Here is a 19,094-nt window from a genome sequence, read left to right as displayed (position 1 = left end):
TACTTTGTAATAGAACTATCACCCTGATTGATAGTAGCTTTGGCTTTTTGTGATCAGCTTCCACATGTTGTGGGATCAATACACTTTCAAATACTTGTCCATTCACCAAGGCATTATCTTCCAAAACTTCTTTGTCCCTGCTTATATTTGTCAACTTTACAATCTTTTTATTACCAGCAAAAGCTTTGGGAAGCTACAAATAAAAGCAGGGATTATAAAAGGATTCTTATTAAAGCATGCTTTCTTTGAGGCACAGAGTACAATGCCCTCTGTTTTCCCCTTGTGAAAAGATGTGTTTTCTTGTTTAATTAGAATAGACCTCCATTCCATTAGAAGAGGACAAGGAGGGCAGCAGGACTGAGACTGCAGGCTTCAAGAAAAAAGGTTTATTTATTTCAGCTCTGGTTAACTTTTAGAGCACATTGCAACATGTGAAATATTCTATCCTACTTGGGAATGGATGAATACATGGAAAAGCACCACATCCCTGGCATATAGTAATTGATCATAATCTCCATTTTGTTGTTGTTTTTGTTGTTCTTACTTTGCAGTAAAGCTTGTGTTGGAGAAATGCAAAGCCAAGTGCATCAATTAAGGTCCTAGCAAGAAACAGATGGCATGCTCGATTTGGATAATTTGAGGGAAGTGTAGTAAAGGGAGTTTGCAAAGATGTGTGCATGATTAAATGAAACTACGAGGGATAATGTTGTACTCAAGCATTAGCAACTGTCTCACCTAGAGCAAAGGTTAGGAAAATGTGGCCTAAGGGTCAAAGCTGGCTGGCTACTTGTTTATGAAATTAAAGTTTTATTGAAACATTCCTATGCACATTCTAAACAGACTTGTATGGTTGCATCAGAGACTGCATGGCAAACAAAGCCTAAAATATTTGCTATCTAGATTTTTACAAAAGCATTTTGCTCGGGACCAGGACAAGAATAAGATGAGTGAGGTGCTTAGGGTGAAAAATTTAAGGAAGGGATGATTCTGAGCCCCTGTACTTGATAACACTTGGGGCTGGATGCTTTCATAAATTCTGCTTCCTCAGTTCTTTCCCCCAGTGTGGGGCTGATTTGTGACCTGACCTAGAGATTAGCTATCATGAAAAGGCTGTCTGCCAAAAGCTGTGACTTCTTAGAGAGAGATGTGGACAACATCTGGGAACTGTTGATATGGAGACGATGAGGAATAAAACCCTCAATCTGCATCTTTTCCTACTTTCCTACCTTGACCTACCTCACCCATGTGAAAGCCACAGGGTGGGGTAACCTGTTGGTGGAGTTCTTAAAGGACAGCAGTGAAAGAGGGTCGGAGCAGGAGGAAAAAGGTATCCCTGAACAAACAGGAGAAAGAAAGACAGGGAAGAGAAGGGCAGTTGAGAGAACTCTACAATTCCAACGTGCTGCAGTCACTACAGAATCACAGTCAGGGTCTGGAAAGGACAGTGGTGATCATTCAGCCTTAAAGAAACTACACGAAATATTAGATCCAAGAAGGTAATTGCTGGCCAATTGATTTGTTCTTCTTTTACCATCCAGAAGTAGGAAAAACATACCAGATCTGACCTACACAAAGAAAGCATGGATCCCAAACCTTTCCACAACATACCTCACAAATATGAGGTGATTATTTATCTAAAGTCTGTTTTCCCTACTGTAGGCTGTACAATTCACTGATCTATCTTCAAGCCCAGCCTAATACTTGGCACACTGTAGTTGCTCAAGAAATGTTTATTCAACAGTCAAATGAAAAAATATGAAAAATCTTACATTTAGAAATATTTTAATATGTCTATGAGGTGAAGGGAATATGGGCAAATGGCAAACACAATAAGGGGACATGTAAGTTCTTTATGAAAAACAACTGGAACTAATGGGTAGGGTTGACCTAGGAATGATTACAAATGATACATACATCTCATTTTTATTTTAACACAACACATATATATCATTTGGCCAATAATTATGTGAAAGTCTTAGGCTTGTTTCAAAAAATAAATAAATTTATATTGCTAAGACTTACATTGCTAAGCAGAATGAATTGCCCAGCAGAAGTTTCATGTTTCATTTTCAGGTCAAATATATAAGTTGCTTATGGATACTTAAGAGGTTGGTATGATAGCTCCTTACATTGCTAAAACTTTTAAGTTATCTCTCTTTCATAGGCCACTTGAAATATATTATCTTAGAGTTTCAGTTTAAAAAAAATGGTGTATAAAACCTTAAGAGACTAGAAGAATATTCTGAGGGAAGTTTCTATGTAAGTCTTCATAATTTTCCTCCAGTTTTGATAGGTTTTCCAACACACTTTTCTCTTTATTGAATTCTTCCAAACTATTCCATCTAGTTTTCACAGAAACATCTCTGTTTCCTTTCTTGCCCATAATACATCAGGGCTCATGATTATAGTTACAAATAAAACTAGATTTCACAGGTTTGAGGGTAAACATAATGGACCCTTGGGTAAGCAGAACATTCAGCTGGTGAGACTGCTGAACAAGGGCATGCTGGGAAGTGGCTTACTTGCCACGAGCCTTCAGCCTGCTGGGGTTGTTACAAGTGTGTTTTATAGGAAGAAGGGTCAACTTTGGTTAATTTAGTGAACTGGTCCAATGAATTACTTAAGAGAGATTCTTTGGTATACAAGAACTATTGCTCAATGTGTGTGAGTGTATTTTGTGTATGTGTGGTGCCAGGGACTAAACCCAGGGCCTCATAAATGCTAGAGAAGTGCCCTACCATTAAGCTGCACCTCCAGCCCACATGTGATATTGTTGGCTTCCAATGGAGAGGTCAGTCCCTTGATCACTGACCTTTGCTTTTCAATCTTGCAAACAACCCAGAGCAATTGTATGAAAGACAAACTAAAACTGGACAGCAGAGCTCCTTGTGATTGGCCACAGTGAGGGTTATCATTCTGGACTCTATCCAGTAGTTTATGCCCCCAGCATATAAATCTAATGCAGCCACCCACTGGCAAATACATACACCTGTTTTGCTCTAGCCTGATTTTTACAAGATAACTTGATTCCACCTGAGTGGCGAGGGGAAGGAAGGACAAGTACAAAACAAGATATACCAACCTGGGGGTTATTTGAACCAAAGGGTGGGGAACCAGGCTCCAGTCCTTTCTTGGAGGAAGTGTGCTATATTGAGACAGGATTAGTCATCAGCAGATTTGTGCTATGAGCTTAGCCCTGCTAACTTATAAACTTTGTAACCTTGGGCAGGCAGGGCACTTAAATTTTATTAAATTTACCTATAAGATAAATAGTAATTATTCCACATGTAGTAAATAATATTCATATCTATCTCATAGGACTGTGTCTCAGCTGAAAGCACAAATGTGGTGCATAAGTGTTATACATGTCTCTCCCTCCTGTTTCTTCCAGATTAGCATCCATAGAGTTAGGTTAGGCTGAATCATGCTGTAGTAACAAAAAAACCTTAAACTTCAGTGGCAAAAACAAAAACAAACAAAAACAAAAACAAAAACAAAGGCTTGCTTTTTCTTACCATGTGCTCATCCCAGGTTGGCATGGAATTGAAGGTCAGTAGAATCACTCTGGGACAAATCCACCATGGCTGATGGCAAATCCACCATCTTGAATATTGCCAATTGTCCTGGCCAAAGAGTAGAGAGACAACCCTATAGAGTATCCATAAGCAACTTATATATTTGACCTGAAAATGAAACATGAAACTTCTGCTGGGCAACTCATTGGCCAAAGCTATTCCCATGGCCCTCGCTATTCCCAAGGGAACAGAAAGGCTAATCCTTAAAGTACCTCAGGGAGCAAGAAAGGGAATATTTGGTGAATAGCACTAATAACTACCACTACCTTGTCTTTTTTGTGTTAACCTCATCTGGTATCCCTCCCTCCTTCCCTTCCTTTCTTGCTTTCTTCCTTCCCTCCCTGTTTTCTTTCTTCTGACTTTTCTTACTTTCTGGAGAATGTAATATGGTCAAAATATAAACATTGAAGCCAAGCAAAATCTCATCTGTGTTTCTTATCAGCTATGTAGGCAACTTTAGACACAACTCTTAAACCTCATGCCAGTTGCTGTATCTAAAAAAAGGTGTTGTGAAGACTGAGTTAAGTAAACCATAAAAAAATCTCTAGGCATGCAGTAGAAACTTAACAAATGCCTGTTTCCTTCCTCAACGCATCATGTTCTTTTCTCCCCTTTTTCTTCATTTTTCAAATTTTCCTTCAAAGAGAGGGTAAGTTTTAGGGCTAGGTTTCTAGAAAGACAAACCACATCTGCTTTTATAATATCCTTCTCCTCTGGCTTTGTCTTCAAATGGTATGCAAATAGAAGGTAAAGTCAAGCTTGATTACCTGAGGGTATCTAAAGGTTACTTCAAGGTGTTGTGAGTTGCAAGGAAGGGCTAAGCCAAAAGGTTGGTATGGCAGCTCCAGAGAGTGGTTGCCCTGGGAGAGTCATCTGAATTACTATTTTCTCCCTGAGAGGGAGTGTGGTGTCCAGCAGGACCACTGCTCTACAAACCTCAAAGTGCACCTGAACCACCAGTGGATCCTGTAAAATGTCCAATTCTGCAGTTCTGGGGTGAGGCCCAGGTGTCTAAGAAACTTCTTTTCAGATGATCCTGCTGATACTTGGGCCACATTAAGTAGAGAGAGGTCCTAGAAGAAGGAAATGAAGATTTAGGGGCTGGATCCCTGCATTGCTTTCCATCACTGTGGCAAGATACCAGAGGAAAACAATGTAAAGGAGGAAAGGTTTATTTTGGCTCATGATTTCAGAGATGCTAGTCCAGTGGTTCCATTGCTTTGGGCCTGAGGCAAGGCAGAGCATCACGGTGGCCTCGGGCACGTACAGGAGGAGGCTGTTTACCTCACAGAGGTCAGGAAGCAGCAAGGGAGAAAAAAAGATCAAGGAAAAGATATGTTTTTCAAAGGTATACTCCCAGTTATCTCCAACAAGGCCCACTTCCTAGAAGCTCATTCAGCTCTAGACTCATTTATGGATTAATCCATTCACAAGGTTAGAGTCCGCAGAATTCAGTCACCTCTCTAGGCCCCACCTCTGAATATTGCTGTACTGGGGATCCAGCCTTCAATACATGAGTCTTTGGGGGGGACATTTGATATTTAAAATTATATTAGAAAGCACAGTGGATTGTTAGCTGTTATTAGTGTCTCTTCACATTTGAAAGACTGAGCTCTCTCTACACCAGAAATGATTCCCTGCTCAGTCTTGTTCTGCATTGCCTTATGCAACAGATGTTGGAGGATGCTTCTCTCCCATATGCTGTGGAAAGCACAGTTTGACTTCCAGAGACGTTTACTTTGCACAACTGACAAGTGTCAAAGACATGTGAAAGAGGAGTGCTAAATTTAGACCACATCCATGTACATGTGGGCAGAGAGCATGACGGGACAGGGTATGTGTTTGATGGTGGTGGGGTGGCCTTGAGCAAAGGAAAGTTGATATAAATGGTGACAGCAAAGGCATCCTAACGAAACAGAACCTTTTAAAGCAGGCCATGAGCAGTGAGACCCTACTTTTTCTTATGGGATGCAGTGATAAAGAAATTACATAGTTATTTGAGAGGAACATAAATAAAGATTAATAGGTTAATGAGTTATTTTCCTTTCATTACTACACTATTGTACTTTATTATAATTGCTTTGCACTCATTTAATTAAATTTGAACTGGGGCCAACACAAGATAATTTGTTTTCCCTGTACTGAACAATGAGTATGCAGATTGGATGTACTGAAGCAGTAATCAGCCCTCTGTTTGTAACACTTTTCTACTCTGAGTAGACATTATAATTGATAATTTGATTGTTGCAGCACTCTGTGCAATATATTTTAAAGCAACATTAACATAATGGAAATTATGTTGTGAGCTTAATCTCAGCTTTTCACTGAGAGGCTATCTGGATCCTCAGTGCAAACCGACTAGGGTCTGACAACAGCAGGTCTCTATCTCTCTCATTTCTTCTTTTTATCTCTCCCTTTTTTCTTCCTTCCCACCCCTTTCTTTACTTTCTTACCAGTTCCTTTCTCCTCTAGTTCTCCCTTCCATTTTTCACCCCTTTCTTCTGTCTTGTCCTATCTTCTCTTTCCTTCTGCCTTTCCTCTTCCTTTCATATTTTCCCTCCTTCCACATATATTCACTTTTTTCTTGCCTAGCTCTTTAGCTCTATGGAAGACAGCAAAAGGGCTGAAATACGAGCATTGCCAGTAACCACCCTCAACTGCATTTCTTACTTTCATCACTTATTCACATCTGGGGCATTGAGGAAAGACAAGCAAGAGCCTTTCCCACAAATGACTAAATGAGAAATTATTGAAGGTGGATGGCATGGCAGCCAGTGTCACTCTTTGCGCTGTTGGTCAACATATTGGACTGATTCAAGAGGGGATCATATGGTCTTTGAGGGCATTTCTGAAAATGCTGGCAGATGAGGAAAAAGTCCCTGGCATTTCCTTTGTCTGTAGTCCATTCTTCCTTAGACCTACAAACATTTTCTTGAAGAGATGTGACCTTTATTCTTATGAATACATTGTTGGAACTAATTCTCTTTGGTGTAAGAGCTTCCTGTCTTGCAATGGAAACTAGGTGTGACATTCTATTTAATAATCCCATGCCAGAAATCTTGGCCACAGGTAAGGAAACCTTGCACCCAGGTGACTTTTGTTGGATTTTCATAACTCGGTAAATATTTGTTTCTGTGTTTGTTTTTGGAGGAAAAACACCTGCAAGTGGCTGGAAATGACTGCTTGTTTTGGAGAGTCTAAGTATTCTTTGTCTTCTACGAAGCTGTCCAGGCCCTGAATTTGTTGCAAAAATCTAATTTCTTGGGAGAAAAGCTATTCTTTTATCTCTTTGCTCTTTCTAAGGCCTGGAATCCACACTCTAGGGTGCTGCTACATTTCCAAATGGCCTGCCTTTATGGAGGGAAAACCCACTGTAGGAGCATGTTCTTTAGGAGGGGAGCAGCATTTTGGAGAAGGTGGATTTGTCCCCATAATGTAGTAATTTTCTCTAATGAACTCTTGAGTGTCATAGCTGGCTCTGAATGTCTTTTTTATTTTTCCTCTTCTCTTTCTATATTTTTACTTTTCATGGAAAATTAGGATAGGACTTATTTATACATCAATTACCCAATCCAGAAATAGTGCTTCTGAGTTTTACCTTTTAGCTCACTGTTTTCCTTTCTTTGAAAAGAGTGTGTTTTAGTTTATCTTATTATCATAAGATTGACTTTTCTCAACTGGATCAACTCTTCTAATTATTATTTTTATTTCTACTGCTAAATGGTTCAGAGAGTTGTGTGGTTTTATGTTTTACCCTCTGTTAAAAAAGAAAACAGAAAGAAAATTCCAATTTGCCTGGATGGAGCATGCTTCCTCTTGTTCACAGATGTTGTGTTTAAATTGAGAAGCCCACAGCTGGGATTCGGTCATAGCCTAGAGACACAATTCCAGATTCTTACATCAGCCTAACTATAGCTTCCTGCCTCCAGGGGCAGTGCCAGGGAAGCCAGCTCCCACACAAGCACTTGCGGTAAGTTAGAGGAGCACAGGTATCAGGGAGGCAGGCACACAACAGTTGCCACTGAGGTAACCAGGTAGCAACCCTCTTTCTTGGCCCTGACCCTGGAACTCTGGCAGTTGAACCTAAATAGACACAATCACATTTGGGTTATTCAGCATATGCACACCAGTGAGCAACTGTCATAATTTGGTTCAGACCCTAAAGTAAGGGTCCAAGTGCAAGATGCTTATATGGAGATGATCACAGTAAACCCCAGAAGGAGAATGGAGGTTGGAACAAGGCAGACAGACAGCCAGTAAATGATGCCTTATTGAACCAGTGGGTAACTGGAGTGCTAGCCTACTAGGGAACTCCAAGAGCCAGTGAAAGCACACACACACCTGGAGTTATCACACTGAGGTGTGAGGGAGCCAGGGTATTTGTACAACAGTTGCTATCCATCACTGGTTGAGGACTGCTCTAGAAGGGACATTTATTCTTCAGGATTTCCACTCTGCTGAACACAGAGCAGGCAGTGGATGCCAGAGAGGTGAGATACAGAGCCACCAGCAATTGGAAGTTGGGTCATTATAGCCACCAACAGTAGCAGTCTCGTTGGATCACTATGTAGCTACCATGCTAAGGTCTGAGACAATAGGGGTGGGACCTGGCAACATCTACTGCAGCTTTAGTATGAAAAAATCTCATTTGGATCTACTTTATCTTTCTTCCTGACTATGAATACCATAAAGGACAAGGGCTAAGCTGAACACATCAGCTTGTGTCCCATGATTACTGCTTGTATAACAATGTTTATCACCCAAGCAGTGCTGGTCACGGCCCAGCCATTGTGTCAAGCATATTACAAACATCATCTTTGCCAGTTTTCACAACAGCCCCATGAAGTAGGTACTACTACAATTTCCATCTTTCATCTTAATTGACTTGTTGAAGTGGTAGAATCAGGCAATCTGATACAATCTTGCTTGGGTTTCTGTTTAGAATTAAAGTCTGGCGGCTCTAGGGAAACCCTCCCCAGTTAGAGGAGTCTTTTCTTAAATAATTTCCTATATGTCTTGTCCTGGGGTAAGTACTTTACATTCCTTATTTGGTTTCTGTTTTAACTTTCTCTTGGAGGCTAAGTGGTATGTGTTATTTCTGCTTTAGAGGTAAAGAAAGTGAGGCTCATGGAGATTAAAGTCACAGCTTATGAGTGGTTCTCTTCAAATCCTGACTCTTCTTGACACTAGTCACCAAAACCATGACTTTGAGCTATTATAATTTCTCCCTGGGTCTCCATAGGAGGAAGTGGTCAAGTGACGAGGAAATAAGGAAAGTTGTATTCTTGACTCAGCCCAGAGACTATAGGTGAATCAAAGGTCAGTCAAGAACTGAGACTCATTAGGCACATAATGACACAACCCCCAACACACACAGTTCTATCACAAACCTGGCATACTTAGGTGAGGTGGTCGCTGCTTTAAAAAAAAAAAAAAAAAAAAAACCTTTGATGATATCCAAATGTCTTTACAACTTACTTCCTCTTCACCTGGTGCAGTGACTGGGATACTGGAGTGGAGCCAACTCTGCCATGCCTTCAGAAACCACCCCTCTAACTTTCTTTTGAAAGCTTGACTCTTCATACCTGAGAGGATCAATATGGCACCACCATGGCTGGCAAGTTGGAGATTTGCAGTTTGGTGGTGACATGTATTTTACTCCACGTTTGGGGGCAACAGTCAAACTCAAGGTGAACCGTCATTTCTGAGGATGCTGTAACAAGTAAGAGAAAAGGTTACCCATCTATGTCCTCTGAAAGGTGACAGCTGGGAATCCTCCTTTCTCTTCCCCTTTTTCTTTCACTAGCTCTTGTCTCCCCATTTTGTCTTTTGTCTCTGGTTTCTTCCATTTCTTTTGTAGAAAACACAGTCCTGCCTGACTAAATCAAGGGAGTTGACTACGGCCAGCAGAGAGTGATGAATACTGCATTTGAGCTCATTGGCCCAGCGCTGGGCTTCAGCTGTCACCACCCAAGCAGCTTCTTCTTTCTACTTTTTGTGTTTCAGCCCCCCAGTCTGCAACACAAGGCAGATGCACTGGATTATGGTTTCAGCCCTTTCAAAAAGAAAATACAACTTGCCTTATGCAGTACTTACCAATATTTTTGATCCTGTATTTTTAAAATAGCAGATTTTATATCTTCAGAGAATTGAGACCAGTAGCATTCTTTGAAAAATCAGATCTGGACCCCTTGGACCCATACTCCTTCATGGGAAGTGTCTATTGGCGCTGAGTTCTGCCCCTTCAAGCACAGGTATGCGCTTTTCACCCAGTGCCTACCCTCAGTCTGTTCTTTGCTTTGGGCATTGGAAGAAGCTGGAGAAATAACTCAAAGGGGATCTCAGAAGCTCCTAAAAATGCATACAGCCAAGAGGAATCACATGCCTATGCTTTCACTGTGTCAGAAAACCCACAATTTAATAGAAGGTCAGCAATAACCTGGGATGAAACTTCAACCATTGCAGAAATAATGTTCCCTTTACATACAGTCTGCAAGATCCTTCACAAGAGGAGTCTCATTGGACCCACCAAACTGGAGAGGCACAGCTGCCAGGTTCCACTTTCCTTACTACAAGACGAGGAGCCTACAATGATGAGAGGTGACAGGACATGCCCAGAGTCACCAGGCTGATGACTGTGGAAGCCCAGTTTCAAAGTCAAATTTGCTCTTCCTGCCTGGGTGCTCTTTCTCCTCCACAAGGTGGTCTCCACCTCCGTGTGGGTGCTGCCTATGACTCCCTATTACTGTATCCTTTTGGCTCCTTTACAAATTGGTCAGGTGTTTAGCATGACAGTCGCTACTAAACTCATTCAGCAGATGAGAAAACTGTGGCAGTTGAAGTCACTGATTTAAGAGCAGAGACAGCGATATTCATTGTGGTATAATCTAAGTGAAAATACGAAAACTCTCTCACTCTCTATTTCCCACCTTCCCTTCTTTCCTCCCTTTCTTATTCTCTCCCTCTCTTTCTCTTTAAAAAGTACACTGAAACAATCCTAACATCCACTTCCTTTTTAGGGAGAAAAGGGAGTAGGGAAAAAAAAATCAAAGGACACCTAACATCAACCATGCTCACTTTGAAAATTAGAAAATTGTCCAGGATTCTTTTCTCTGTTTCTCCTTTTCCTCCCTTCTTCCTTTCTTTTTACTGTGAAAACAAAGAATTATCTAAATGATCCTTAGCAGCACATGTAAAAGGCAAAGTGGAAGTATGGGTCCTGCCTTCCAGGCTAGGAACCTGGAATCAACACTCAACCTAACAAGGCTAGTTTCACTCACAGGCTTAGAAATTAGCAAGGAGGAACATGATGCCCAGATCACTTGAGATTTCAGGTGAGCCAGACTAAGTCTCTGGGAAGAATCATTGCCTTGGTTTGAGGAACACCTACAATATGTCAGGTATCTGCTGAGTACTTTATACATAAAATCTCATGAATCCACAAAATACTCCTATAGTAGTCTATTGTTATCTCCATTTCCCCAATGAGGAAGCTGAGGTGGGTCAAACATTCCCAGAATGCTGCCCAAGGTCACCTCACAATCTTAAGTCTAACTTTGAAGCCCATATTCTCTCTTTTATGCTGGTTCTGCACCAGAAAAAACAAAGACCCATAATTTCCCTTCCTCAACCCCTACCCTGCTTCAATAACCAGGGAATCAGGGCATTTCATGAATCCATTTATCCCCAGTGACACTTCGTGGGTGCTTAGGGGTTTCCTGCATATCCTCTGGGATTGTCTGAAGATAAGGTATTGTTTGAGCCATTTTGGCAACAGTGAAACTTCAACAATGTAGACAGAAAGCCAAACTCTTACAGATTAGCAAATTTGGTACTTGAATCAGCCCTTGGTTCTTTGTGAGCTTAAGACTGTCATTTCTAATGTCACTTTGGAAGGGAGGAAAGCTGGTTTAAACAGAGTAACAGACATTCAGGAAGTGGAAAGCTCATGCCACACCCTTGACGTGGTGTTCCAGGGAGGAGGAAGTAAATATTAACCAGAAGGCAAACACGGAAGCATCAGAAAGGTGGCACATTGGAACAAAAAGCAAATGAAGCTGGGTAACAGGAGCTCAGCTCTTGGACTTGGAAGTCAGTCAAGGCTTGGGTTCAAATCCCTCTGATCCTGATAGCTGCACTGTATTAGGCACACTGCTTACACTTCCTTAGCTTCAATTTTTCTCTAAGGCTGGGATGATCATATAGTCTTACAGATTAAATGACACAATGTATAGCACACATTCTGTAAAATGACTGGTACTACTATAGGCTCAATCTATGAAAAAAATATATATATAATTAAAGTATAATTAACCCATTTTAGGCTCTGCTCTCAAATTTCTTTACTATGATCATCTTTCAAAAAAAATTTACATCAGGATTTTTATCATATTTTTCTTTTTACTTTTCTAGAGCATGTTCTGTGGCCATTACAGATTCAGGCTGAACACATTCAGCATGGAAATCTATCAGCCCAGCAAGAAGAATGGTTCCTTTATGATGAGCAGGTGAGACTGCGCAGCCTCTGAAGAAAGATGTGTTCACTGTAGTTGACCGATGGAGGAGGAATGGTGGGCAGGAATCCAACAGGTAAGCAGAAATATTTGCAGAACAGACTTTGGGGAAAATGCTTAACCTCCTTGAATCTACGTCTCAGGTCTAGTTAGGGGCATCTTGGTCTGTTGATGTCCTGCAGAAATGAAGACTGGCATTGGTTGGAAAACAGCAGCCACAAGACTTAGGAAAAATAAGATCTTGATTCATAAGAGGCAGAGTGAAAGGTAATACCAGTCCTTCCTGAAAAGAGAAAATGAGGGTATCCAATAGACAGCACATGGTATCTGTGATGAATGCAGTGATTCTGACCGGGCACAAAAGTCTACTGTGCCATTTTGGATACTTTATTATGAAAAGGATATTGTGCCATTAGTGAGGCCCACTGTGGTACAGCCAAAGTGATCAGGAGCACAAAGATCTGTGGGTATTTCAAAAGGGAAGTGAAACGAGGCTGGTATTTTCCAGGAAAGGAGAGATGACCAGGAGGGGATTCACTGGTGACACAGCATTCTGATGTGAAAGCAGAGAACAAAAGTTACAAAGGCCATCTGAGTTCATTGGTGTTTTGCTCTCCCTCTGCGCTCCTCCACTTCCCCAAGTAAAGCAGGAGTGTCCAAAAGAATCGTATATTCACAAGGAGTTTTTAAATGTCTGAGCATTTAAAATAAAGACTTGAAAATTTATCTAGACACCAACAAGGAGAAAGGGAGAAAGAGAATGACAAATTACATAACCCAGGCAGGGAGTGCCTTCTAGGAAACATTTTGAGGATTTGCAATAACATCAGACAAATTGGAGAAAAGGAAATCAAGAAGTATTAAGCAATCGATAGGCTCCAGAACAGGCTTCAAAGCCAAGCACTTGTATTAAAAAACTCACCTATTATTAGCTATGTGACTTTGGGCAAGTCCCTTCACTATCCTGAACCTCTGGAGAAACGAAAGTGTCTTGCTCATTGCATATTTTTGGTGAAGACTTGATGTCAGAAGTGAAAAGATACTGATCAGCTCAATGTCTAACTTTTCAAATGATAGCAAAATTCCATATCTGATGCTCTTGGGAAATGAGCCATTGGACACTGTAACCTCTTTTGGGACAAGGATTTCACTATTTGTTCTTGAATGGTTTTAATAATCATCCTATTTTTGGAAATTACTTTTTACCAAAATCTATTATCCTATGTAACTGTACAGCACTGATCCTCATTTTACTTTATTAGTCTGGGGTAGGATAAATTGAATGATTGGTTTTACTACTTTGTAACAGGAATACACGGGATTCCCTTCCCACAGCCTCACAGTGGACAAAATATACTTCCTTGCTTGTTGACTTTGGGATAGCTTAATTTGGGTAAGAAGTTTTGGTAAAGGTGATGCCAGCAGAAGCTTTTAATAAGCATGTCATCTTGTGGTTCTTCCACACCAGGAGAAAATTATTCCTGGGGCACCTACTGATTCCAAAAAGAAGTGAAGGGAGTAATTCTAAACCCAAAACCATGACCTGGAGTCAAGCTCAGCCAAGGCTCCAGCTCCTCTGAAGATGCACACAATGTAAACAGATGCTGTTAGAATGAATGTGGCAATAGCTGACTAAAACATAGAGCAAAGGATATGTTTACTCCCTTTTACACCTGAATGCTTGTCAAATAGATGGAGGCCGCTATTATTCCTGTAAAATATTATCATTTTGTTCTCATTTATCCCCGGTGCTGATAGCCATTCCTTGTGTGACATGCATTTGAAATCCCTCCTGTATGTAATTGCTCACTCTTTCACCCAGAACGGAACACACAATGCTCCAGATGTAGTGTGCTCTTCGCAGAATCTATTAGGATCATCACTGCCCTTCAACTGAGAGTAAGACTTTTATTACTGCAGTCTAACAGTGCCTTGAAAAAATAAGTAGTTCTTTGCTTGGATCCTACTGAGTTTTGTGTTAATTAAAACCCCCAAGTTTTCTGACTCAATTGCAGCAACCCAACTCCCAAACCCTATACTGACACTGTTGCTTTTTTGCTGTTAAATTCTGATTCTATCACTCTTAAATACTCTATTGAGTTAGTTTTACATAGGATTCTGGCCTGTCAATACATTTGAACCCTAATTCTGTCATCAAATGCATCAACTATCCTTTTCTATTTAGTCATCCATAATTTTGGTGAATGTGGTGCAATGCTTTCCTCTAAATCATCAAAGAAAAAGTATTGTAGCAACAGAAATCAAAACCTTGTCACACATCTCTAAAAATCTGAATGAGGTTGGTTAAAAACAACAACAGAGTTCTGTTTTGTTTTGAGACAGGTTTTTGCTCTGTCATGTAGGCTGGTCTGGAACTCACTATGTGTCCTAGGCTGGCCTTGAACTCTCAATCTTCCTGCCTTAGCCTCCTGAGTACTAGGACTGCAGGCATGCACCACTATGCTCTGAAACAAATCTCTTTTCACCTGCGTAGTTACCCTACCTATATTTTGAGCTATTGTTTATAAGAATATTTTCAGTGACATGGCCAGATACCTTGCTTACACCAGCATTTATCAGTCCAACAACTTAATAAAAAATGGAAATTTATTGACACAATTTGGTCTAGTTCTGGAGAACAAATATTGGGTCTTGGTAATTATCTTTTTCTTTTCTATGTGGTTACCAACATTGTTAACAATTGCTAATAATTATCAGGAAATATCAGCATTGCTAACAATTATCAGGAAGCAATATTGAAATAATGTCTTTAGTCTTGAGAATTTACCTTGAAAAATTCTTACAAAACTTCTCATTGATAAGGTACCACAGTTTGGTACAATGTGCTCTAGCAGGATGTGAATTATCAGGACACTGTGCCTGGTCTTGACCCAGACACCCACATTACTTCTGGACCAGGATCAGCTATCCATCACCCTAGATCCATCCTAACTTCTCTTTTAGCCAAGCTGCTCTGATATCAGCATCTTCCCACTCGTGAAGCCTGGTTGCCTCAGCCTCTGCTGGTGCCTTAAGTGGGCTGGCTCACTGGAGCAGCAGCTCCCAGCTTGCCCAGGAAATGGAGTACATCCTCCCCTACTCCTGCATCATGCACTTCTCATACCTCACCTAGGATTTCTTGTTGTCACTAAAGTGCAAGACGCCTTCTGGGCACCTTCTTCACATGGACAACCAGGAATTGGAGAGGAGCTGAAGCCCCTTGGGAGTTCTTCCTTTCTCCTCACAGAAGTGTGATACGGAGTATCTTCCCATGTTGTCCAAAACATCTAGTAGACTAAGCAGTTGGCTTGTCATATAGTAATATACTTATTTGGGTCTTTCTCCTTCTCTTCCTCATGAGCTCACAAGCTTTAGCTCAGAATTCTCCTCCTAGCAGATGCTAACAGCTGCCTGCCTGTGTACTCTCAGAACTCACTTCCTGCACACATCCACAATTTACTACCACTGGTTCTTTCTCTGTGTCTCAGTTGGGGTCGGGGCAGCCTGGAAATGCTGGAGAAATAATGCCCCTGGGAATGGAAGATAAATGTCTTGGGCCCTCCATGTTTGGGTGGGACACCTGTGAAGCATGTTCTCCACTGTCCATCAGAGATCCTTAGCGGGACTGAGGAGACTGGAGACTCCAACCTCAGGCACCAAGAAACCTGAGACTTCTTTTGTCACAAGAAGCTCTTCCTGATGGACACCTTCCCTTCCCATGGAATGGTTGATAGAGTGAGCAGTCACCGGATGCTGTCCTGTATGCTTCTATACTATTTATGAGTAAAAGTTAGTCAAAGATTTAAATGATCAAGTTTTATGTTAGAGTGTTACCATAGTGCTGTAGCTACTTGTCTGCAACATTATGTTAGCAGACCTCACGTTCATGTTCTGTTTTCACAAAAGTGTTATTTTTACTATTGAAATAGGTACTACATACTAACATGGCAAAAGTACATGAAAAAGGAAAAAACTGAAAGTATGTTCACCAGATTACTTCATGTCTGCCAGGCTGTTATTCACTTCAAAAAATATGTTACCCACTTACACATATTCAGATGTATTCATGCACATGCACACACACACGTACATCTTCCCTTTTTATTAAATAGTAGAAACATTTATATTTTGCAGACTTTTGAATGTAACCTCAGTTGAAAGAAAATCTTAGTGATCTTTTCATGTCAACAAACATAAGCTTGCCTTATGCTCTGGATAACCGCAGGTCTCCATTGCATGGATCAATTTTGTAATCTCACTTCTTTGATGTAATCTAAACCCTAACATAATCTAAAACCATAAAGCAACAATTGCTTTATTTGCTCACAACTCTTCAATTGGAACTGAACTCAGCCAGGCAGTGCTGCTGGTCTTGGCAGCAGCTTGTTGCTGGTCTTGGTTGCTCTTGTGGGTATGCTCTATTGTGTGGTCAATTTAGGGCCAGGCTCAGCTGGGACACTGGATGTCTGGACCCTTCTACAGCTCCATGTAGTGTCAAGGTCTCCTCTTTCCCCATGGCCTTTCTGTGTGGCTTCTCCAGCAAAGTAGCTGGACTTCTTATGCAGTAGCTTAGGGCTCTGGAAGCCATCAGGCCTTCTTCTAGGTTAGGACAAGAACCTGTCTATTCTCCTTCCTGCTGCATTCTGCTGGCTCAATCAGGCCATTGGCCCAGCCCAGACTCAAGGGGAAGGAACATCACAGCGTTGTGAGCATAGACAAATGTGGCTCATGGTGCGTCAACAATCTAAAAGACGACTACAAGGGGCTTCAAGGAAGATGAGCTTAGGGCTCCTATCTAAAGTACATCCCCCTTGACCAGTTTTATTTGTGACATTTTGTTTGACAAGATAATTAGGCTTATCGTATATGAAAATCGCTTGTCCTCCCATTGAGTTATAAAAAAATTCATAGAGACCATATAAACTTTCCTCTCCATTTGTCTCACAAGAAATCTAAAAATCTGAAAGGTCATTGGTCAACAGAATCTGACTCATGGTCCTAGGGTCAGTGCTCCCAATTCATGTACTCCTTCTCACTTTCCTCCTTCTGACTGATTTCTCATCTGCGGGCTTCCTTCCATTTGGTTCCTGGTTAAACATACATTGACAGAGCATATGCTATGAGTTCGGCACTGTTCCAGAAGGTCATAATTCCAGGAATTCTAGCCTCAAGTATAGCGTGATGGGCTGGAGCCAGACTGGAGTATCTCATGAGTTCTGCTTATGCTTACCTCTTTCCAACTGTACATTCAGTGACAACATGTTGGTAGCTTGTAACTGGTCACAAAAATTTGTAAATGCTATAAATCACGACTTTTTTTGCTCTTCTCCCCAACACATTTTCTTTCAGGCTGAAGTGGATTTTATCATCACCCTGCTGACTTATAGGTCTCTAGTTCTTCACTCACTTATTCATTCAGAGTACATATTTATTGATCAATTACCACATTATTTATACCCTGTCTAAAGCTCCAGTTGTTACTGTTTTCCTACTGTTTTCAGGCAGAAATGTGGGCCTACTGCTGCTAGACTTCGAAAAGAGAAGCATTTCATATTTTTATCTGAATCTGGTAGATAAGAATCAGCCCATTTTTGAAAGTGAACAACAAATTGAAAATTTTAAAATTCCACTTAGGCCAAAGTGAACATAACTTGAAGTTACATTTGGTATGGGGTACAGTGGTTCATCATTTTTGTTCTGTCCCTACAGATGAAAGTACCTCATCAAGGCCCTGGCTTCTCCACTCTCCATTCTCAGATTCTTGCTACAGTTAAACCACTGAAACCCAGCACACACATGGTACTTCACCCTTTACCCTATGTCTACTGTGGTAACTTCTATGTAGGTGTTTAAAATAGTGTCCTTGGGGTTGGAGGTACCACTCATGGTAGAGGTGTTAGGTCCTGGGTTCAATCCTTAGCACTAAAAGAAAAATGAGTCCTTTGCTTACAGGACCCACAGGTTACCCCATCAATGCTCACTTCCTGGTCTTCCATTCCATTGTGTTCTACATTTTCTCCACTGCACTGGCCTTCTTTTAGTTTACTGAACTTCCTATGCAGCTTTCTGGAACAGTGAACGTCCATTTCATTCACTTCACACAGATTGTTTTATCACAGAGTCTCCATTTTCCTAGACCAGTTCTTCTTTTCTATCCCCTGCTATGACTGTTTTGCTTCTGTGTAGCACTGTGGTATGAAAATGCACTTCTTCGATCATGTATGGAGGGGACTCTGATTAGCTGACAAGCCCACTACTGTCCTCTGACTCCATCACCAACACGTCTCTGCTGAGACCAAGATCCTCCAGGGCTGCTCCTGGCCTGGCATTGAGCTCAGCAGGGATACCAAGGCAGGCACATTCTCTTCCACTGGGCAGCTGAAGCCTTGGCAGAGCTTCCTTAGTCTGTACTGCAGTCTAAGACTACAGTGTTTGCTTATGGCTTGTCCTCCAGCGGCCTCAGCAGTGTTGAAGTGGAGGAGCTATTAATGGGTGGAGCCTCCACCCTTGTGAGTGGATTAATGCTATCTTGTGTGAGTGGGCCAGGTCTGGTGGAGTGGATTAGTTCTTGAAGCAGTGGACTTCATAAAAGTGGTCTCTTTCTTGCTGCTTGCTCCTTACTCATTTGTCTGTCTTTTCTGCACAGAGTTTTTTCTATTTCTGCTTCTCTGCGATGATATGACTCAGCCAGGGAGCCCTTCGCAGGGATGTAACACCATGCTATTTGTACCCCTCAGCCATTGGAATCATGGACCAAGCCTCTTTTCTTAATAAGTTAGCCGGTCTTAGGTGTTTGGTGATAGCTACACAAAAAGGACTAAGACAAGTACTCATCATTCCTTTCTCCTTTTCCTCTACAAAACTACTTCAGCTGCTGAGGCTTCCCCAGTCTTCTCCAAGCCTCCCCTCATTTTCACTCATAGGCATTTTCCCAATAAATCTCTTTCATGTTCACTCTTGTTTTAATATGTTTCTTGGAGGAGCTAAACTAACACAAGCATCTGTT

The 19,094-nt window shown here is 41.2% G+C and overlaps 1 long non-coding RNA gene across 1 annotated transcript in view; it reads right to left on the bottom strand.

Annotated features, from left to right (window-relative positions):
* Positions 1–3,520: 3,520 nt before the first annotated feature.
* The window catches only part of LOC106148951, a 34,942-nt gene continuing 19,368 nt past the window's right edge, over positions 3,521–19,094 (bottom strand). The window contains exons 2-3 of the long non-coding RNA XR_001234758.1: positions 4,512–4,648; positions 3,521–3,623 (exon numbers count right to left, since the gene is read on the bottom strand). This is a non-coding gene — a long non-coding RNA (uncharacterized LOC106148951). The remainder of the gene's footprint in view (positions 3,624–4,511; positions 4,649–19,094) is intronic.

The sequence above is a fragment of the Chinchilla lanigera genome, unplaced genomic scaffold (genome assembly GCF_000276665.1).
Source record: "Chinchilla lanigera isolate Chin_1 unplaced genomic scaffold, ChiLan1.0 scaffold00032, whole genome shotgun sequence".
Taxonomy (NCBI): domain Eukaryota; kingdom Metazoa; phylum Chordata; class Mammalia; order Rodentia; family Chinchillidae; genus Chinchilla; species Chinchilla lanigera.
This window is presented reverse-complemented; position numbering and strand designations above follow the sequence as displayed.